The 18,433-nt window shown below is 37.7% G+C and overlaps 16 non-coding genes across 16 annotated transcripts; all 16 read left to right on the top strand.

The window, feature by feature from the left end:
- The first annotated feature begins 440 nt into the window (after positions 1-440).
- TRNAC-GCA (transfer RNA cysteine (anticodon GCA)) lies at positions 441-512 on the top strand. Its single transcript has one exon. It is a non-coding gene; the product is annotated as a tRNA-Cys (tRNA).
- A 1,012-nt stretch (positions 513-1,524) lies between these two features.
- Positions 1,525-1,596, top strand: TRNAC-GCA (transfer RNA cysteine (anticodon GCA)). The gene has a single exon. It is a non-coding gene; the product is annotated as a tRNA-Cys (tRNA).
- Positions 1,597-2,607: 1,011 nt separating this feature from the next.
- Positions 2,608-2,679, top strand: TRNAC-GCA (transfer RNA cysteine (anticodon GCA)). Its single transcript has one exon. It is a non-coding gene; the product is annotated as a tRNA-Cys (tRNA).
- A 1,012-nt stretch (positions 2,680-3,691) lies between these two features.
- TRNAC-GCA (transfer RNA cysteine (anticodon GCA)) lies at positions 3,692-3,763 on the top strand. The gene has a single exon. It is a non-coding gene; the product is annotated as a tRNA-Cys (tRNA).
- A 1,012-nt stretch (positions 3,764-4,775) lies between these two features.
- On the top strand, positions 4,776-4,847 carry TRNAC-GCA (transfer RNA cysteine (anticodon GCA)). The gene has a single exon. It is a non-coding gene; the product is annotated as a tRNA-Cys (tRNA).
- Positions 4,848-5,859: 1,012 nt separating this feature from the next.
- Positions 5,860-5,931, top strand: TRNAC-GCA (transfer RNA cysteine (anticodon GCA)). The gene has a single exon. It is a non-coding gene; the product is annotated as a tRNA-Cys (tRNA).
- A 1,011-nt stretch (positions 5,932-6,942) lies between these two features.
- On the top strand, positions 6,943-7,014 carry TRNAC-GCA (transfer RNA cysteine (anticodon GCA)). Its single transcript has one exon. It is a non-coding gene; the product is annotated as a tRNA-Cys (tRNA).
- A 1,012-nt stretch (positions 7,015-8,026) lies between these two features.
- TRNAC-GCA (transfer RNA cysteine (anticodon GCA)) lies at positions 8,027-8,098 on the top strand. Its single transcript has one exon. It is a non-coding gene; the product is annotated as a tRNA-Cys (tRNA).
- Positions 8,099-9,109: 1,011 nt separating this feature from the next.
- On the top strand, positions 9,110-9,181 carry TRNAC-GCA (transfer RNA cysteine (anticodon GCA)). The gene has a single exon. It is a non-coding gene; the product is annotated as a tRNA-Cys (tRNA).
- Positions 9,182-11,276: 2,095 nt separating this feature from the next.
- Positions 11,277-11,348, top strand: TRNAC-ACA (transfer RNA cysteine (anticodon ACA)). Its single transcript has one exon. It is a non-coding gene; the product is annotated as a tRNA-Cys (tRNA).
- Positions 11,349-12,502: 1,154 nt separating this feature from the next.
- TRNAC-GCA (transfer RNA cysteine (anticodon GCA)) lies at positions 12,503-12,574 on the top strand. The gene has a single exon. It is a non-coding gene; the product is annotated as a tRNA-Cys (tRNA).
- A 1,010-nt stretch (positions 12,575-13,584) lies between these two features.
- TRNAC-GCA (transfer RNA cysteine (anticodon GCA)) lies at positions 13,585-13,656 on the top strand. Its single transcript has one exon. It is a non-coding gene; the product is annotated as a tRNA-Cys (tRNA).
- Positions 13,657-14,667: 1,011 nt separating this feature from the next.
- On the top strand, positions 14,668-14,739 carry TRNAC-GCA (transfer RNA cysteine (anticodon GCA)). The gene has a single exon. It is a non-coding gene; the product is annotated as a tRNA-Cys (tRNA).
- Positions 14,740-15,750: 1,011 nt separating this feature from the next.
- TRNAC-GCA (transfer RNA cysteine (anticodon GCA)) lies at positions 15,751-15,822 on the top strand. Its single transcript has one exon. It is a non-coding gene; the product is annotated as a tRNA-Cys (tRNA).
- Positions 15,823-16,833: 1,011 nt separating this feature from the next.
- Positions 16,834-16,905, top strand: TRNAC-GCA (transfer RNA cysteine (anticodon GCA)). Its single transcript has one exon. It is a non-coding gene; the product is annotated as a tRNA-Cys (tRNA).
- Positions 16,906-17,911: 1,006 nt separating this feature from the next.
- On the top strand, positions 17,912-17,983 carry TRNAC-GCA (transfer RNA cysteine (anticodon GCA)). Its single transcript has one exon. It is a non-coding gene; the product is annotated as a tRNA-Cys (tRNA).
- The last annotated feature ends 450 nt before the right edge of the window (positions 17,984-18,433 follow it).

The following is an 18,433-nucleotide window of genomic DNA, read 5'->3' as shown; positions in this document are numbered from 1 at the left end:
ATTTATTAAATTGAAGGTACTTGAAAGGGGTGTTTGGGTGTTCCTTCCAAATACCGAATTGTAGTGGTATGTAGAAATGTTTTTCCTCCGTAATTTGGCCAAAAAACATTCATACTTCACCACCATCTCGGTGATTGTGGTAACCAATCATCAAATGATAATGTGTCATGTAAAAACCTCTTCCGTTTTAAGAATGTTTCAAAACAATCATTGTATGTAGAGACATTGGTCTTATGTACCACTGCCTATTCAAATAAAATAGCAATGAAACAAATTAATCTGTTTTTTAAATGAGCCAGTTTTACTTCAATAAATAATATTAAGGACTACTTCTCCTGTTCCACAGTTTCAAGCCTGTACTTTCCAGCACAACTTAGCATGATCCTCTCACTCTTTCATGATGTTATGATATTATGTCATTGTGATTTTACTGAACAGCAGGGGATATAGCTCAGTGGTAGAGCATTTGACTGCAGATCAAGAGGTCCCTGGTTCAAATCCGGGTGTCCCCTCAGACTATTTTGATTCTGTTGTTTGTAATTGGGACTTTTCATCAATTCCTTTTGGATCATCTTTGACAGAGTCAGTGTTCCCTTGGATATTGCACTTTAATAGCATTACAGAGTTTGCTGCTCAAAACCTGTGAGTAAATGCAGTTTTAACACTCGGCTTGGTGTTCCCTTTGGGAACTTTCTGAAAGATCATTGATCTATTTTGGAATTTGGCTCTTCCTTTTACAGCACAAGAGAAAGGAAATGGACTATGAAATAAATTGACAAATTTGTTATACTGTTTGGTGCTTTCTTGAATCGCACTAAAGAAATGGCTTAGAATACTGTGCAGCGATGCAGTCAGTCTATTTCTCATTTCACCCGTGTCCTCAGTCTTACATATATTCCACCTTTTCCCTGTGCATCCAAAGTATGTGCTTGTTTGAAGCACTTCATTTTTGTGCAACGTAGGAACTATTTAATTTCTCCTTAAATGCTCTGCCTACGTGCAAGATGTACGAACCATTGTTGCAGTTGCAAGAAGGCTGGCCTGAAGAATCAGGCCATTTGCAAGCACAAAGTGGCTTTTTCTGATGTTTTAAATCGAAGGTCCGTGAAAGGGGTGTTTGGGTGTACCTTCCAAATACCGAATTGTAGTGGTATGTAGAAATGTTTTTCCACCGTAATATGGCCCAAAACAATCATACTTCATCACCATCTGAGTGATTGTGGTAACCAAACATGAAACAATAAGGTATCCCGTAAAAACCTCTTCCCCTTTGAGAATGTTTCAAAACAAACATTTTAAGTGCAGGCATTGGTCCTATGTACCACTGCCTATTCAAATAAAATACCAATCAAACAAATACATATATTTTTTTTAATGATCCATTTTTCCTTTAATAAATAATATTAAGAACTACTTCTACAGTTCCACAGTTTCAAGGTTGTACTTTCCGGCACAACTTAGCATGATCCTCTCACTCTTTCATGATGTACTGATATATTGTCATTCTGATCTTGGCTGACAGCTGGGGATATAGCTCAGTGGTAGAGCATTTGACTGCAGATCAAGAGGTCCCTGGTTCAAATCCGGGTGTCCCCTCATACTATTTTGAATCTGCTGTTTGTAGTTGGGAATTTTCATGAATCCCATTTGGATCATCTTTGACAGAGTCAGTGTTCCCTTGGATGTTACACTTTAATACCATTACAGTGTTGGTGATTAAAACTTGTGAATAACTGCATTTTTTACACTGGGCTTGGTATTCCCTATGGGAAATTTCTGAAACATCATTGATCTATTTTGGAATTCGGCTCTACCTTTCACAGCTCTAAACAAAGGGAATGGACTATGAAACCAATTGACAAATTTGTTATACTGTTTGGTGCTCTCTTGAATCGCACTAAAGAAATGGCTTAGAATACTGGGCAGCTATGCAATCAATCTATTTCTCAACACACCTGTGTCCTCAGTCTTACATATATTCCATCTCTTCTCTGTCCATACAAAGTATGTGTTTGTTTGAAGCACTTAATTTTTGTGCAAATTAGGAACTATTTAATTTCTCCTTGAAAGCTCTGCCTACGTGCAAGATGTACAAACCCTCGTTGCAGTTGCAAGAAGGCTGGTCTGAAGAATCAGGCCAGTTGCAAGCACAAAGTGGCTTTTTTTGATTTATTAAATTGAAGGTACTTGAAAGGGGTGTTTGGGTGTTCCTTCCAAATACCGAATTGTAGTGGTATGTAGAAATGTTTTTCCATCGTAATTTGGCCAAAAAACAATCATACTTCACCACCATCTCGGTGATTTTGGTAACCAATCATCAAATGATGATGTGTCACGTAAAAACCTCTTCCCTCTTTAAGAATGTTTCAAAACAATCATTGTATGTAGAGGCATTGGTCTTATGTACCACGGCCTATTCAAATAAAATAGCAATGAAAAAATAAATCTGTTTTTTAAATGATCCAGTTTTACTTTAATAAATAATATTAAGGACTACTTCGCCTGTTCCACAGTTTCAAGCCTGTACTTTCCGGCACAACTTAGCATGATCCTCTCACTCTTTCATGATGTACTGATATTATGTCATTCTGATTTTACTGAAAAGCTGGGGATATAGCTCAGTGGTAGAGCATTTGACTGCAGATCAAGAGGTCCCTGGTTCAAATCCGGGTGTCCCCTCAGACTGTTTTGATTCTGTTGTTTGTAGTTGGGACTTTTCATCAATTCCTTTTGGATCATCTTTGACAGAGTCAGTGTTCCCTTGGATATTGCACTTTAATAGCATTACAGAGTTTGCTGCTCAAAACCTGTGAGTAAATGGAGTTTTAACACTCGGCTTGGTATTCCCTTTGGGAAATTTCTGAAAGATCATTGATCTATTTTGGAATTTGGCTCTTCCTTTTACAGCACTAAAGAAAGGGAATGGACTATGAAACAAATTGACAAATTTGTTATACTGTTTGATGCTTTCTTGAATCGCACTAAAGAAATGGCTTAGAATACTGTGCAGCGATGCAGTCAGTCTATTTCTCATTTCACCTGTGTCCTCAGTCTTACATATATTCCAGCTTTTCCCTGTGCATTAAAAGTATGTGCTTGTTTGAAGCACTTCATTTTTGTGCAACGTAGGAACTATTTAATTTCTCCTTGAAAGCTCTGCCTACGTGCAAGATGTTCAAACCCTCGTTGCAGTTGCAAGAAGGCTGATCTGAAGAATCAGGCCAGTTGCAAGCACAAAGTGGCTTTTTTTGATGTATTAAATTGAAGGTACTTGAAAGGGGTGTTTGGGTGTTCCTTCCAAATACCGAATTGTAGTGGTATGTTGAAATGTTTTTCCTCCGTAATTTGGCCAAAAAACAATCATACTTCACCACCATCTCGGTGATTGTGGTAACCAATCATCAAATGATAATGTGTCACGTAAAAACCTCTTCCCCTTTAAGAATGTTTCAAAACAATCATTGTATGTAGAGGCATTGGTCTTATGTACCACTGCCTATTCAAATAAAATAGCAATGAAACAAATTAATCTGTTTTTTAAATGATCCAGTTTTACTTTAATAAATAATATTAAGGACTACTTCTCCTGTTCCACAGTTTCAAGCCTGTACTTTCCGGCACAACTTAGCATGATCCTCTCACTCTTTCATGATGTACTGATATTATGTCATTCTGATTTTACTGAAAAGCTGGGGATATAGCTCAGTGGTAGAGCATTTGACTGCAGATCAAGATGTCCCTGGTTCAAATCCGGGTGTCCCCTCAGACTATTTTGATTCTGTTGTTTGTAGTTGGGACTTTTCATCATTTCCTTTTGGATCATCTTTGACAGAGTCAGTGTTCCCTTGGATATTGCACTTTAATAGCATTACAGAGTTTGCTGCTCAAAACCTGTGAGTAAATGGAGTTTTAACACTCGGCTTGGTATTCCCTTTGGGAAATTTCTGAAAGATCATTGATCTATTTTGTAATTTGGCTCTTCCTTTTACAGCACTAAAGAAAGGGAATGGACTATGAAACAAATTGACAAATTTGTTATACTGTTTGATGCTTTCTTGAATCGCACTAAAGAAATGGCTTAGCATACTGTGCAGCGATGCAGTCAGTCTATTTCTCATTTCACCTGTGTCCTCAGTCTTACATATATTCCACCTTTTCCCTGTGCATTAAAAGTATGTGCTTGTTTGAAGCACTTCATTTTTGTGCAACGTAGGAACTATTTAATTTCTCCTTGAAAGCTCTGCCTACGTGCAAGATGTACAAACCCTCGTTGCAGTTGCAAGAAGGCTGGTCTGAAGAATCAGGCCAGTTGCAAGCACAAAGTGGCTTTTTTTGATGTATTAAATCGAAGGTACTTGAAAGGGGTGTTTGGGTGTTCCTTCCAAATACCGAATTGTAGTGGTATGTAGAAATGTTTTTCCTCCGTAATTTGGCCAAAAAACATTCATACTTCACCACCATCTCGGTGATTGTGGTAACCAATCATCAAATGATAATGTGTCATGTAAAAACCTCTTCCGCTTTAAGAATGTTTCAAAACAATCATTGTATGTAGAGGCATTGGTCTTATGTACCACTGCCTATTCAAATAAAATAGCAATGAAACAAATTAATCTGTTTTTTAAATGATCCAGTTTTATTTTAATAAATATTATTAACTACTACTTCCCCTGTTCCACAGTTTCAAGCCTGTACTTTCCGGCACAACTTAGCATGATCCTCTCACTCTTTCATGATGTACTGATATTATGTCATTCTGATTTTACTGAAAAGCTGGGGATATAGCTCAGTGGTAGAGCATTTGACTGCAGATCAAGAGGTCACTGGTTCAAATCCGGGTGTCCCCTCAGACTATTTTGATTCTGTTGTTTGTAGTTGGGACTTTTCATCAATTCCTTTTGGATCATCTTTGACAGAGTCAGTGTTCCCTTGGATATTGCACTTTAATATCATTACAGAGTTTGCTGCTCAAAACCTGTGAGTAAATGCAGTTTTAACACTCGGCTTGGTGTTCCCTTTGGGAACTTTCTGAAAGATCATTGATCTATTTTGGAATTTGGCTATTCCTTTTACAGTACAAGAGAAAGGGAATGGACTATGAAATAAATTGACAAATTTGTTATACTGTTTGGTGCTTTCTTGAATCGCACTAAAGAAATGGCTTAGAATACTGTGCAGCGATGCAGTCAGTCTATTTCTCATTTCACCTGTGTCCTTAGTCTTACATATATTCCACCTTTTCCCTGTGCATCCAAAGTATGTGCTTGTTTGAAGCACTTCATTTTTGTGCAAATTAGGAACTATTTAATTTCTCCTTAAATGCTCTGCCTACGTGCAAGATGTACAAACCATTGTTGCAGTTGCAAGAAGGCTGGCCTGAAGAATCAGGCCATTTGCAAGCACAAAGTGGCTTTTTTTGATGTTTTAAATCGAAGGTCCGTGAAAGGGGTGTTTGGGTGTACCTTCCAAATACCGAATTGTAGTGGTATGTAGAAATGTTTTTCCACCCTAATGTGGCCCAAAACAATCATACTTCATCACCAGCTGAGTGATTGTGGTAACCAAACATGAAACAATAAGTTATCCCGTAAAAACCTCTTCCCCTTTGAGAATGTTTCAAAACAAACATTTTAAGTGCAGGCATTGGTCCTATGTACTACTGCCTATTCAAATAAAATACCAATCAAACAAATACATATATTTTTTTTAATGATCCATTTTTCCTTTAATAAATAATATTAAAAACTACTTCTACAGTTCCACAGTTTCAAGGTTGTACTTTCCGGCACAACTTAGCATGATCCTCGCACTCTTTCATGATGTACTGATATATTGTCATTCTGATCTTGGCTGACAGCTGGGGATAAAGCTCAGTGGTAGAGCATTTGACTGCAGATTAAGAGGTCCCTGGTTCAAATCCGGGTGTCCCCTCATACTATTTTGAATCTGCTGTTTGTAGTTGGGAATTTTCATGAATCCCATTTGGATCATCTTTGACAGAGTCAGTGTTCCCTTGGATGTTACACTTTAATAACATTACAGTGTTGCTGATTAAAACTTGTGAGTAACTGCATTTTTTACACTGGGCTTGGTATTCCCTATGGGAAATTTCTGAAAGATCATTGATCTATTTTGGAATTCGGCTCTACCTTTCACAGCTCTAAACAAAGGGAATGGACTATGAAACCAATTGACAAAATTGTTATACTGTTTGGTGCTCTCTTGAATCGCACTAAAGAAATGGCTTAGAATACTGGGCAGCTATGCAATCAATCTATTTCTCATTACACTTGTGTCCTCAGTCTTACATATATTCCATCTCTTCTCTGTCCATACAAAGTATGTGTTTGTTTGAAGCACTTCATTTTTGTGCAAATTAGGAACTATTTAATTTCTCCTTGAAAGCTCTGCCTACGTGCAAGATGTACAAACCCTCGTTGCAGTTGCAAGAAGGCTGGTCTGAAGAATCAGGCCAGTTGCAAGCACAAAGTGGCTTTTTTTGATGTATTAAATTGAAGGTACTTGAAAGGGGTGTTTGGGTGTTCCTTCCAAATACTGAATTGTAGTGGTATGTAGAAATGTTTTTCCATCGTAATTTGGCCAAAAAACAATCATACTTCACCACCATCTCGGTGATTGTGGTAACCAATCATCAAATGATAATGTGTCACGTAAAAACCTCTTCCCCTTTAAGAATGTTTCAAAACAATCATTGTATGTAGAGGCATTGGTCTTATGTACCACGGCCTATTCAAATAAAATAGCAATGAAAAAAATGTATCTGTTTTTTAAATGATCCAGTTTTACTTTAATAAATAATATTAAGGACTACTTCTCCTGTTCCACAGTTTCAAGCCTGTACTTTCCGGCACAACTTAGCATGATCCTCTCACTCTTTCATGATGTACTGATATCATGTCATTCTGATTTTACTGAAAAGCTGGGGATATAGCTCAGTGGTAGAGCATTTGACTGCAGATCAAGAGGTCCCTGGTTCAAATCCGGGTGTCCCCTCAGACTATTTTGATTCTGTTGTTTGTAGTTGGGACTTTTCATCAATTCCTTTTGGATCATCTTTGACAGAGTCAGTGTTCCCTTGGATATTGCACTTTAATAGCATTACAGAGTTTGCTGCTCAAAACCTGTGAGTAAATGGAGTTTTAACACTCGGCTTGGTATTCCCTTTGGGAAATTTCTGAAAGATCATTGATCTATTTTGGAATTTGGCTCTTCCTTTTACAGCACTAAAGAAAGGGAATGCACTATGAAACAAATTGACAAATTTGTTATACTGTTTGATGCTTTCTTGAATCGCACTAAAGAAATGGCTTAAAATACTGTGCAGCGATGCAGTCAGTCTATTTCTCATTTAACCTGTGTCCTCAGTCTTACATATATTCCACCTTTTCCCTGTGCATTAAAAGTATGTGCTTGTTTGAAGCACTTCATTTTTGTGCAACGTAGGAACTATTTAATTTCTCCTTGAAAGCTCTGCCTACGTGCAAGATGTACAAACCCTCGTTGCAGTTGCAAAAAGGTTGGTCTGAAGAATCAGGCCAGTTGCAAGCACAAAGTGGCTTTTTTTGATGTATTAAATCGAAGGTACTTGAAAGGGGTGTTTGGGTGTTCCTTCCAAATACCGAATTGTAGTGGTATGTAGAAATGTTTTTCCTCCGTAATTTGGCCAAAAAACATTCATACTTCACCACCATCTCCGTGATTGTGGTAACCAATCATCAAATGATAATGTGTGATGTAAAAACCTCTTCCGCTTTAAGAATGTTTCAAAACAATCATTGTATGTAGAGGCATTGGTCTTATGCACCACTGCCTATTCAAATAAAATAGCAATGAAACAAATTAATCTGTTTTTTAAATGATCCAGTTTTACTTTAATAAATAATATTAAGGACTACTTCTCCTGTTCCACAGTTTCAAGCCTGTACTTTCCGGCACAACTTAGCATGATCCTCTCACTCTTTCATGATGTACTGATATTATGTCATTCTAATTTTTCTGAAAAGCTGGGGATATAGCTCAGTGGTAGAGCATTTGAGGGCAGATCAAGAGGTCCCTGGTTCAAATCCGGGTGTCCCCTCAGACTATTTTGATTCTGTTGTTTGTAGTTGGGACTTTTCATCAATTCCTTTTGGATCATCTTTGACAGAGTCAGTGTTCCCTTGGATATTGCACTTTAATAGCATTACAGAGTTTGCTGCTCAAAACCTGTGAGTAAATGCAGTTTTAACACTCGGCTTGGTGTTCCCTTTGGGAACTTTCTGAAAGATCATTGATCTTTTTTGGAATTTGGCTCTTCCTTTTACAGACCTAAAGAAAGGGAATGGACTATGAAACAAATTGACAAATTTGTTATACTGTTTGGTGCTTTCTTGAATCGCACTAAAGAAATGGCTTAGAATACTGTGCAGCGATGCAGTCAGTCTATTTCTCATTTCACCTGTGTCCTCAGTCTTACATATATTGCACCTTTTCCCTGTGCATTAAAAGTATGTGCTTGTTTGAAGCACTTCATTTTTGTGCAACGTAGGAACTATTTAATTTCTCCTTAAATGCTCTGCCTACGTGCAAGATGTACGAACCATTGTTGCAGTTGCAAGAAGGCTGGCCTGAAGAATCAGGCCATTTGCAAGCACAAAGTGGCTTTTTCTGATGTTTTAAATCGAAGGTCCGTGAAAGGGGTGTTTGGGTGTACCTTCCAAATACCGAATTGTAGTGGTATGTAGAAATGTTTTTCCACCGTAATGTCGCCCAAAACAATCATACTTCATCACCATCTGAGTGATTGTGGTAACCAAACATGAAACAATAAGGTATCCCGTAAAAACCTCTTCCCCTTTGAGAATGTTTCAAAACAAACATTTTAAGTGCAGGCATTGGTCCTATGTACCACTGCCTATTCAAATAAAATACCAATCAAACAAATACATATATTTTTTTAATGATCCATTTTTCCTTTAATAAATAATATTAAGAACTACTTCTACAGTTCCACAGTTTCAAGGTTGTACTTTCCGGCACAACTTAGCATGATCCTCTCACTCTTTCATGATGTACTGATATGTTGTCATTCTGATGTTGGCTGACAGCTGGGGATATAGCTCAGTGGTAGAGCATTTGACTGCAGATCAAGAGGTCCCTGGTTCAAATCCGGGTGTCCCCTCATACTATTTTGAATCTGCTGTTTGTAGTTGGGAATTTTCATGCATCCCATTTGGATCATCTTTGACAGAGTCAGTGTTCCCTTGGATGTTACACTTTAATACCATTACAGTGTTGCTGATTAAAACTTGTGAGTAACTGCATTTTTTACACTGGGCTTGGTATTCCCTATGGGAAATTTCTGAAACATCATTGATCTATTTTGGAATTCGGCTCTACCTTTCACAGCTCTAAACAAAGGGAATGGACTATGAAACCAATTGACAAATTTGTTATACTGTTTGGTGCTCTCTTGAATCGCACTAAAGAAATGGCTTAGAATACTGGGCAGCTATGCAATCAATCTATTTCTCATTACACCTGTGTCCTCAGTCTTACATATATTCCATCTCTTCTCTGTCCATACAAAGTATGTGTTTGTTTGAAGCACTTCATTTTTGTGCAACTTAGGAACTATTTAATTTCTCCTTGAAAGCTCTGCCTACGTGCAAGATGTACAAACCCTCGTTGCAGTTGCAAGAAGGCTGGTCTGAAGAATCAGCACAGTTGCAAGCACAAAGTGGCTTTTTTTGATGTATTAAATCAAAGGTACTTGAAAGGGGTGTTTGGGTGTTACTTCCAAATACTGAATTGTAGTGGTATGTAGAAATGTTTTTCCATCGTAATTTGGCCAAAAAACAATCATACTTCACCACCATCTCGGTGATTGTGTTAACCAATCATCAAATGATAATGTGTCACGTAAAAACCTCTTCCCTTTTAAGAATGTTTCAAAACAATCATTGTATGTAGAGGCATTGGTCTTATGTACCACTGCCTATTCAAATAAAATAGCAATGAAACAAAGTAATCCGTTTTTTAAATGATACAGCTTTCCTTTAATAAATAATATTAACTACTACTTCTCCTGTTCCACAGTTTCAAGCCTGTACTTTCCGGCACAACTTAGCATGATCCTCTCACTCTTTCATGATTTACTGATATTATGTCATTCTGATTTTACTGAAAAGCTGGGGATATAGCTCAGTGGTAGAGCATTTGACTGCAGATCAAGAGGTCCCTGGTTGAAATGCGGGTGTCCCATCAGACTATTTTGATTCTGTTGTTTGTAGTTGGGACTTTTCATCAATTCCTTTTGGATCATCTTTGACAGAGTCAGTGTTCCCTTGGATATTGCACTTTAATAGCATTACATAGTTTGCTGCTCAAAACCTGTGAGTAAATGGAGTTTTAACACTCGGCTTGGTATTCCCTTTGGGAAATTTCTGAAAGATCATTGATCTATTTTGGAATTTGGCTCTTCCTTTTACAGCACTAAAGAAAGGGAATGGACTATGAAACAAATTGACAAATTTGTTATACTGTTTGGTGCTCTCTTGAATCGCACTAAAGAAATGGCTTAGAATACTGTGCAGCGATGCAGTCAGTCTATTTCTCATTTCACCTGTGTCCTCAGTCTTACATATATTCCAGCTTTTCCCTGTGCATTAAAAGTATGTGCTTGTTTGAAGCACTTCATTTTTGTGCAACGTAGGAACTATTTAATTTCTCCTTGAAAGCTCTGCCTACGTGCAAGATGTTCAAACCCTCGTTGCAGTTGCAAGAAGGCTGGTCTGAAGAATCAGGCCAGTTGCAAGCACAAAGTGGCTTTTTTTGATGTATTAAATCGAAGGTACTTGAAAGGGGTGTTTGGGTGTTCCTTCCAAATACCGAATTGTAGTGGTATGTAGAAATGTTTTTCCTCCGTAATTTGGCAAAAAAACAATCATACTTCACCACCATCTTGGTGATTGTGGTAACCAATCATCAAATGATAATGTGTCACGTAAAAACCTCTTCCCCTTTAAGAATGTTTCAAAACAATCATTGTATGTAGAGGCATTGGTCTTATGTACCCCTGCCTATTCAAATAAAATAGCAATGAAATAAATTAATCTGTTTTTTAAATGATCCAGTTTTACTTTAATAAATAATATTAAGGACTACTTCTCCTGTTCCACAGTTTCAAGCCTGTACTTTCCGGCACAACTTAGCATGATCCTCTCACTCTTTCATGATGTACTGATATTATGTCATTCTGATTTTACTGAAAAGCTGGGGATATAGCTCAGTGGTAGAGCATTTGACTACAGATCAAGAGGTCCCTGGTTCAAATCAGGGTGTCCCCTCAGACTATTTTGATTCTGTTGTTTGTAGTTGGGACTTTTCATCAATTCCTTTTGGATCATCTTTGACAGAGTCAGTGTTCCCTTGGATATTGCACTTTAATATCATTACAGAGTTTGCTGCTCAAAACCTGTGAGTAAATGCAGTTTTAACACTCGGCTTGGTGTTCCCTTTGGGAACTTTCTGAAAGATCATTGATCTATTTTGGAATTTGGCTATTCCTTTTACAGTACAAGAGAAAGGGAATGGACTATGAAATAAATTGACAAATTTGTTATACTGTTTGGTGCTTTCTTGAATCGCACTAAAGAAATGGCTTAGAATACTGTGCAGCGATGCAGTCAGTCTATTTCTCATTTCACCTGTGTCCTCAGTCTTACATATATTCCACCTTTTCCCTGTGCATCCAAAGTATGTGCTTGTTTGAAGCACTTCATTTTTGTGCAACGTAGGAACTATTTAATTTCTCCTTGAAAGCTCTGCCTACGTGCAAGATGTACAAACCCTCGTTGCAGTTGCAAGAAGGCTGGTCTGAAGAATCAGGCCAGTTGCAAGCACGAAGTGGCTTTTTTTGATGTATTAAATCGAAGGTACTTGAAAGGGGTGTTTGGGTGTTCCTTCCAAATACCGAATTGTAGTGGTATGTAGAAATGTTTTTCCTCCGTAATTTGGCCAAAAAACATTCATACTTCACCACCATCTCGGTGATTGTGGTAACCAATCATCAAATGATAATGTGTGATGTAAAAACCTCTTCCGCTTTAACCCCTTCCACACTCATGACGAGCTGGGCTCGTCATGGTGTAGCCTCCTCATACACTGATGACGAGCCCAGCTCGTCAAAAAACAATGAAAATAAGCAATTCCCAGCACAGGAGGGAAATTGCCTTAGCAGCCATGGAGTTAAGAATGTTTTAAAACAATCATTGTATGTAGAGGCATTGGTCTTATGTACCACTGCCTATTCAAATAAAATAGCAATGAAACAAATTAATCTGTTTTTTAAATGATCCAGTTTTACTTTAATAAATAATATTAAGGACTACTTCTCCTGTTCCACAGTTTCAAGCCTGTACTTTCCGGCACAACTTAGCATGATCCTCTCACTCTTTCATGATGTACTGATATTATGTCATTCTAATTTTTCTGTAAAGCTGGGGATATAGCTCAGTGGTAGAGCATTTGACTGCAGATCAAGAGGTCCCTGGTTCAAATCCGGGTGTCCCCTCAGACTATTTTGATTCTGTTGTTTGTAGTTGGGACTTTTCATCAATTCCTTTTGGATCATCTTTGACAGAGTCAGTGTTCCCTTGGATATTGCACTTTAATAGCATTACAGAGTTTGCTGCTCAAAACCTGTGAGTAAATGCAGTTTTAACTCTCGGCTTGGTGTTCCCTTTGGGAACTTTCTGAAAGATCATTGATCTTTTTTGGAATTTGGCTCTTCCTTTTACAGACCTAAAGAAAGGGAATGGACTATGAAACAAATTGACAAATTTGTTATACTGTTTGGTGCTTTCTTGAATCGCACTAAAGAAATGGCTTAGAATACTGTGCAGCGATGCAGTCAGTCTATTTCTCATTTCACCTGTGTCCTCAGTCTTACATATATTGCACCTTTTCCCTGTGCATTAGAAGTATGTGCTTGTTTGAAGCACTTAATTTTTGTGCAACGTAGGAACTATTTAATTTCTCCTTAAATGCTCTGCCTACGTGCAAGATGTACGAATCATTGTTGCAGTTGCAAGAAGGCTGGCCTGAAGAATCAGGCCATTTGCAAGCACAAAGTGGCTTTTTCTGATGTTTTAAATCGAAGGTCCGTGAAAGGGGTGTTTGGGTGTACCTTCCAAATACCGAATTGTAGTGGTATGTAGAAATGTTTTTCCACCGTAATGTGGCCCAAAACAATCATACTTCATCACCATCTGAGTGATTATGGTAACCAAACATGAAACAATAAGGTATCCCGTAAAAACCTCTTCCCCTTTGAGAATGTTTCAAAACAAACATTTTAAGTGCAGGCATTGGTCCTATGTACCACTGCCTATTCAAATAAAATACCAATCAAACAAATACATATTTTTTTTAATGATCCGTTTTTCCTTTAATAAATAATATTAAGAACTACTTCTACAGTTCCACAGTTTCCAGGTTGTACTTTCCGGCACAACTTAGCATGATCCTCTCACTCTTTCATGATGTAGTGATATGTTGTCATTCTGATGTTGGCTGACAGCTGGGGATATAGCTCAGTGGTAGAGCATTTGACTGCAGATCTAGAGGTCCTTGGTTCAAATCCGAGTGTCCCCTCATACTATTTTGAATCTGCTGTTTGTAGTTGGGAATTTTCATGAATCCCATTTGGATCATCTTTGACAGAGTCAGTGTTCCCTTGGATGTTACACTTTAATACCATTACAGTGTTGCTGATTAAAACTTGTGAGTAACTGCATTTTTTACACTGGGCTTGGTATTCCCTATGGGAAATTTCTGAAACATCATTGATCTATTTTGGAATTCGGCTCTACCTTTCACAGCTCTAAACAAAGGGAATGGACTATGAAACCAATTGACAAATTTTTTATACTGTTTGGTGCTCTCTTGAATCGCACTAAAGAAATGGCTTAGAATACTGGGCAGCTATGCAATCAATCTATTTCTCATTACACCTGTGTCCTCAGTCTTACATATATTCCATCTCTTCTCTTTCCATACAAAGTATGTGTTTGTTTGAAGCACTTCATTTTTGTGCAACTTAGGAACTATTTAATTTCTCCTTGAAAGCTCTGCCTACGTGCAAGATGTACAAACCCTCGTTGCAGTTGCAAGAAGGCTGGTCTGAAGAATCAGGCCAGTTGCAAGCACAAAGTGGCTTTTTTTGATGTATTAAATCAAAGGTACTTGAAAGGGGTGTTTGGGTGTTACTTCCAAATACTGAATTGTAGTGGTATGTAGAAATGTTTTTCCATCGTAATTTGGCCAAAAAACAATTATACTTCACCACCATCTCGGTGATTGTGGTAACCAATCATCAAATGATAATGTGTCACGTAAAAACCTCTTTCCCTTTAAGAATGTTTCAAAACAATCATTGTATGTAGAGGCATTGGTCTTATGTACCACGGCCTATTCAAATAAAATAGCAATGAAAAAAATTAATCTGTTTTTTAAATGATCCAGTTTTACTTTAATAAATAATATTAAGGACTACTTCTCCTGTTCCACAGTTTCAAGCCTGTACTTTCCGGCACAACTTAGCATGATCCTCTCACTCTTTCATGATGTACTGATATTATGTCATTCTGATTTTACTGAAAAGCTGGGGATATAGCTCAGTGGTAGAGCATTTGACTGCAGATCAAGAGGTCCCTGGTTCAAATCCGGGTGTCCCCTCAGACTATTTTGATTCTGTTGTTTGTAGTTGGGACTTTTCATCAATTCCTTTTGGATCATCTTTGACAGAGTCAGTGTTCCCTTGGATATTGCACTTTAATAGCATTACAGAGTTTGCTGCTCAAAACCTGTGAGTAAATGGAGTTTTAACACTCGGCTTGGTATTCCCTTTGGGAAATTTCTGAAAGATCATTGATCTATTTTGGAATTTGGCTCTTCCTTTTACAGCACTTAAGAAAGGGAATGGACTATGAAACAAATTGACAAATTTGTTATACTGTTTGATGCTTTCTTGAATCGCACTAAAGAAATGGCTTAGAATACTGTGCAGCGATGCAGTCAGTCTATTTCTCATTTCACCTGTGTCCTCAGTCTTACATATATTCCACCTTTTCCCTGTGCATTAAAAGTATGTGCTTGTTTGAAGCACTTCATTTTTGTGCAACGTAGGAACTATTTAATTTCTCCTTGAAAGCTCTGCCTACGTGCAAGATGTACAAACCCTCGTTGCAGTTGCAAGAAGGCTGGTCTGAAGAATCAGGCCAGTTGCAAGCACAAAGTGGCTTTTTTTGATGTATTAAATCGAAGGTACTTGAAAGAGGTGTTTGGGTGTTCCTTCCAAATACTGAATTGTAGTGGTATGTAGAAATGTTTTTCCTCCGTAATTTGTCCAAAAAACATTCATACTTCACCACCATCTCGTGATTGTGGTAACCAATCATCAAATGATAATGTGTCATGTAAAAACCTCTTCCGCTTTAAGAATGTTTCAAAACAATCATTGTATGTAGAGGCATTGGTCTTATGTACCACTGCCTATTCAAATAAAATAGCAATGAAACAAATTAATCTGTTTTTTAAATGAGCCAGTTTTACTTTAATAAATAATATTAAGGACTACTTCTCCTGTTCCACAGTTTCAAGCCTGTACTTTCCGGCACAACTTAGCATGATCCTCTCACTCTTTCATGATGTACTGATATTATGTCATTCTGATTTTACTGAAAAGCTGGGGATATAGCTCAGTGGTAGAGCATTTGACTGCAGATCAAGAGGTCCCTGGTTCAAATCCGGGTGTCCCCTCAGACTATTTTGATTCTGTTGTTTGTAGTTGGGACTTTTCATCAATTCCTTTTGTATCATCTTTGACAAAGTCAGTGTTCCCTTGGATATTGCACTTTAATATCATTACAGAGTTTGCTGCTCAAAACCTGTGAGTAAATGCAGTTTTAACACTCGGCTTGGTGTTCCCTTTGGGAACTTTCTGAAAGATCATTGATCTATTTTGGAATTTGGCTCTTCCTTTTACAGCACAAGAGAAAGGGAATGGACTATGAAATAAATTGACAAATTTGTTATACTGTTTGGTGCTTTCTTGAATCGCACTAAAGAAATGGCTTAGAATACTGTGCAGCGATGCAGTCAGTCTATTTCTCATTTCACCTGTGTCCTCAGTCTTACATATATTCCACCTTTTCACTGTGCATCCAAAGTATGTGCTTGTTTGAAGCAATTCATTTTTGTGCAACCTAGGAACTATTTAATTTCTCCTTAAATGCTCTGTCTACGTGCAAGATGTACGAACCATTGTTGCAGTTGCAAGAAGGCTGGCCTGAAGAATCAGGCCATTTGCAAGCACAAAGTGGCTTTTTCTGATGTTTTAAATCGAAGGTCCGTGAAAGGGGTGTTTGGGTGTACCTTCCAAATACCTAATTGTAGTGGTATGTAGAAATGTTTTTCCACCCTAATGTGGCCCAAAACAATCATACTTCATCACCATCTGAGTGATTGTGGTAACCAAACATGAAACAATAAGGTATCCCGTAAAAACCTCTTCCCCTTTGAGAATGTTTCAAAACAAACATTTTAAGTGCAGGCATTGGTCCTATGTACCACTGCCTATCAAATAAAATACCAATCAAACAAATACATATATTTTTTTTAATGATCCATTTTTCCTTTAATAAATAATATTAAGAACTACTTCTACAGTTCCACAATTTCAAGGTTGTACTTTCCGGCACAACTTAGCATGATCCTCTCACTCTTTCATGATGTACTGATATATTGTCATTCTGATCTTGGCTGACAGCTGGGGATATAGCTCAGTGGTAGAGCATTTGACTGCAGATCAAGAGGTCCCTGGTTCAAATCCGGGTGTCCCCTCATACTATTTTGAATTTTCTGTTTGTAGTTGGGAATTTTCATGAATCCCATTTGGATCATCTTTGACAGAGTCAGTGTTCCCTTGGATGTTACACTTTAATACCATTACAGTGTTGCTGATTAAAACTTGTGAGTAACTGCATTTTTTACACTGGGCTTGGTATTCCCTATGGGAAATTTCTGAAACATCATTGATCTATTTTGGAATTCGGCTCTACCTTTCACAGCTCTAAGGGAATGGACTATGAAACCAATTGACAAAATTGTTATACTGTTTGGTTCTCTCTTGAATCGCACTAAAGAAATGGCTTAGAATACTGGGCAGCTATGCAATCAATCTATTTCTCATTACACTTGTGTCCTCAGTCTTACATATATTCCATCTCTTCTCTGTCCATACAAAGTATGTGTTTGTTTGAAGCACTTCATTTTTGTGCAAATTAGGAACTATTTAATTTCTCCTTGAAAGCTCTGCCTACGTGCAAGATGTACAAACCCTCGTTGCAGTTGCAAGAAGGCTGGTCTGAAGAATCAGGCCAGTTGCAAGCACAAAGTGGCTTTTTTTGATGTATTAAATTGAAGGTACTTGAAAGGGGTGTTTGGGTGTTCCTTCCAAATACTGAATTGTAGTGGTATGTAGAAATGTTTTTCCATCGTAATTTGGCCAAAAAACAATCATACTTCACCACCATCTTGGTGATTGTGGTAACCAATCATCAAATGATAATGTGTCACGTAAAAACCTCTTCCCCTTTAAGAATGTTTCAAAACAATCATTGTATGTAGAGGCATTGGTCTTATGTACCACGGCCTATTCAAATAAAATAGCAATGAAAAAAATGTATCTGTTTTTTAAATGATCCAGTTTTACTTTAATAAATAATATTAAGGACTACTTCTCCTGTTCCACAGTTTCAAGCCTGTACTTTCCGGCACAACTTAGCATGATCCTCTCACTCTTTCATGATGTACTGATATTATGTCATTGTGATTTTACTGAAAAGCAGGGGATATAGCTCAGTGGTAGAGCATTTGACTGCAGATCAAGAGGTCCCTGGTTCAAATCCGGGTGTCCCCTCAGACTATTTTGATTCTGTTGTTTGTAGTTGGACTTTTCATCAATTCCTTTTGGATCATCTTTGACAGAGTCAGTGTTCCCTTGGATATTGCACTTTAATAGCATTACAGAGTTTGCTGCTCAAAACCTGTGAGTAAATGGAGTTTTAACACTCGGCTTGGTATTCCCTTTGGGAAATTTCTGAAAGATCATTGGTCTATTTTGGAATTTGGCTCTTCCTTTTACAGCACTAAAGAAAGGGAATGGACTATGAAACAAATTGACAAATTTGTTATACTGTTTGATGCTTTCTTGAATCGCACTAAAGAAATGGCTTAGAATACTGTGCAGCGATGCAGTCAGTCTATTTCTCATTTCACCTGTGTCCTCAGCCTTACATATATTCCACCTTTTCCCTGTGCATTAAAAGTATGTGCTTGTTTGAAGCACTTCATTTTTGTGCAACGTAGG

Source organism: Lissotriton vulgaris, chromosome 1_1 (genome assembly GCF_964263255.1).
Source record: "Lissotriton vulgaris chromosome 1_1, aLisVul1.2, whole genome shotgun sequence".
NCBI classification, from domain to species: domain Eukaryota; kingdom Metazoa; phylum Chordata; class Amphibia; order Caudata; family Salamandridae; genus Lissotriton; species Lissotriton vulgaris.
The sequence above is the reverse complement of the archived record's forward strand: the minus strand, read 5'-3'. Positions and strand labels throughout refer to the sequence as shown.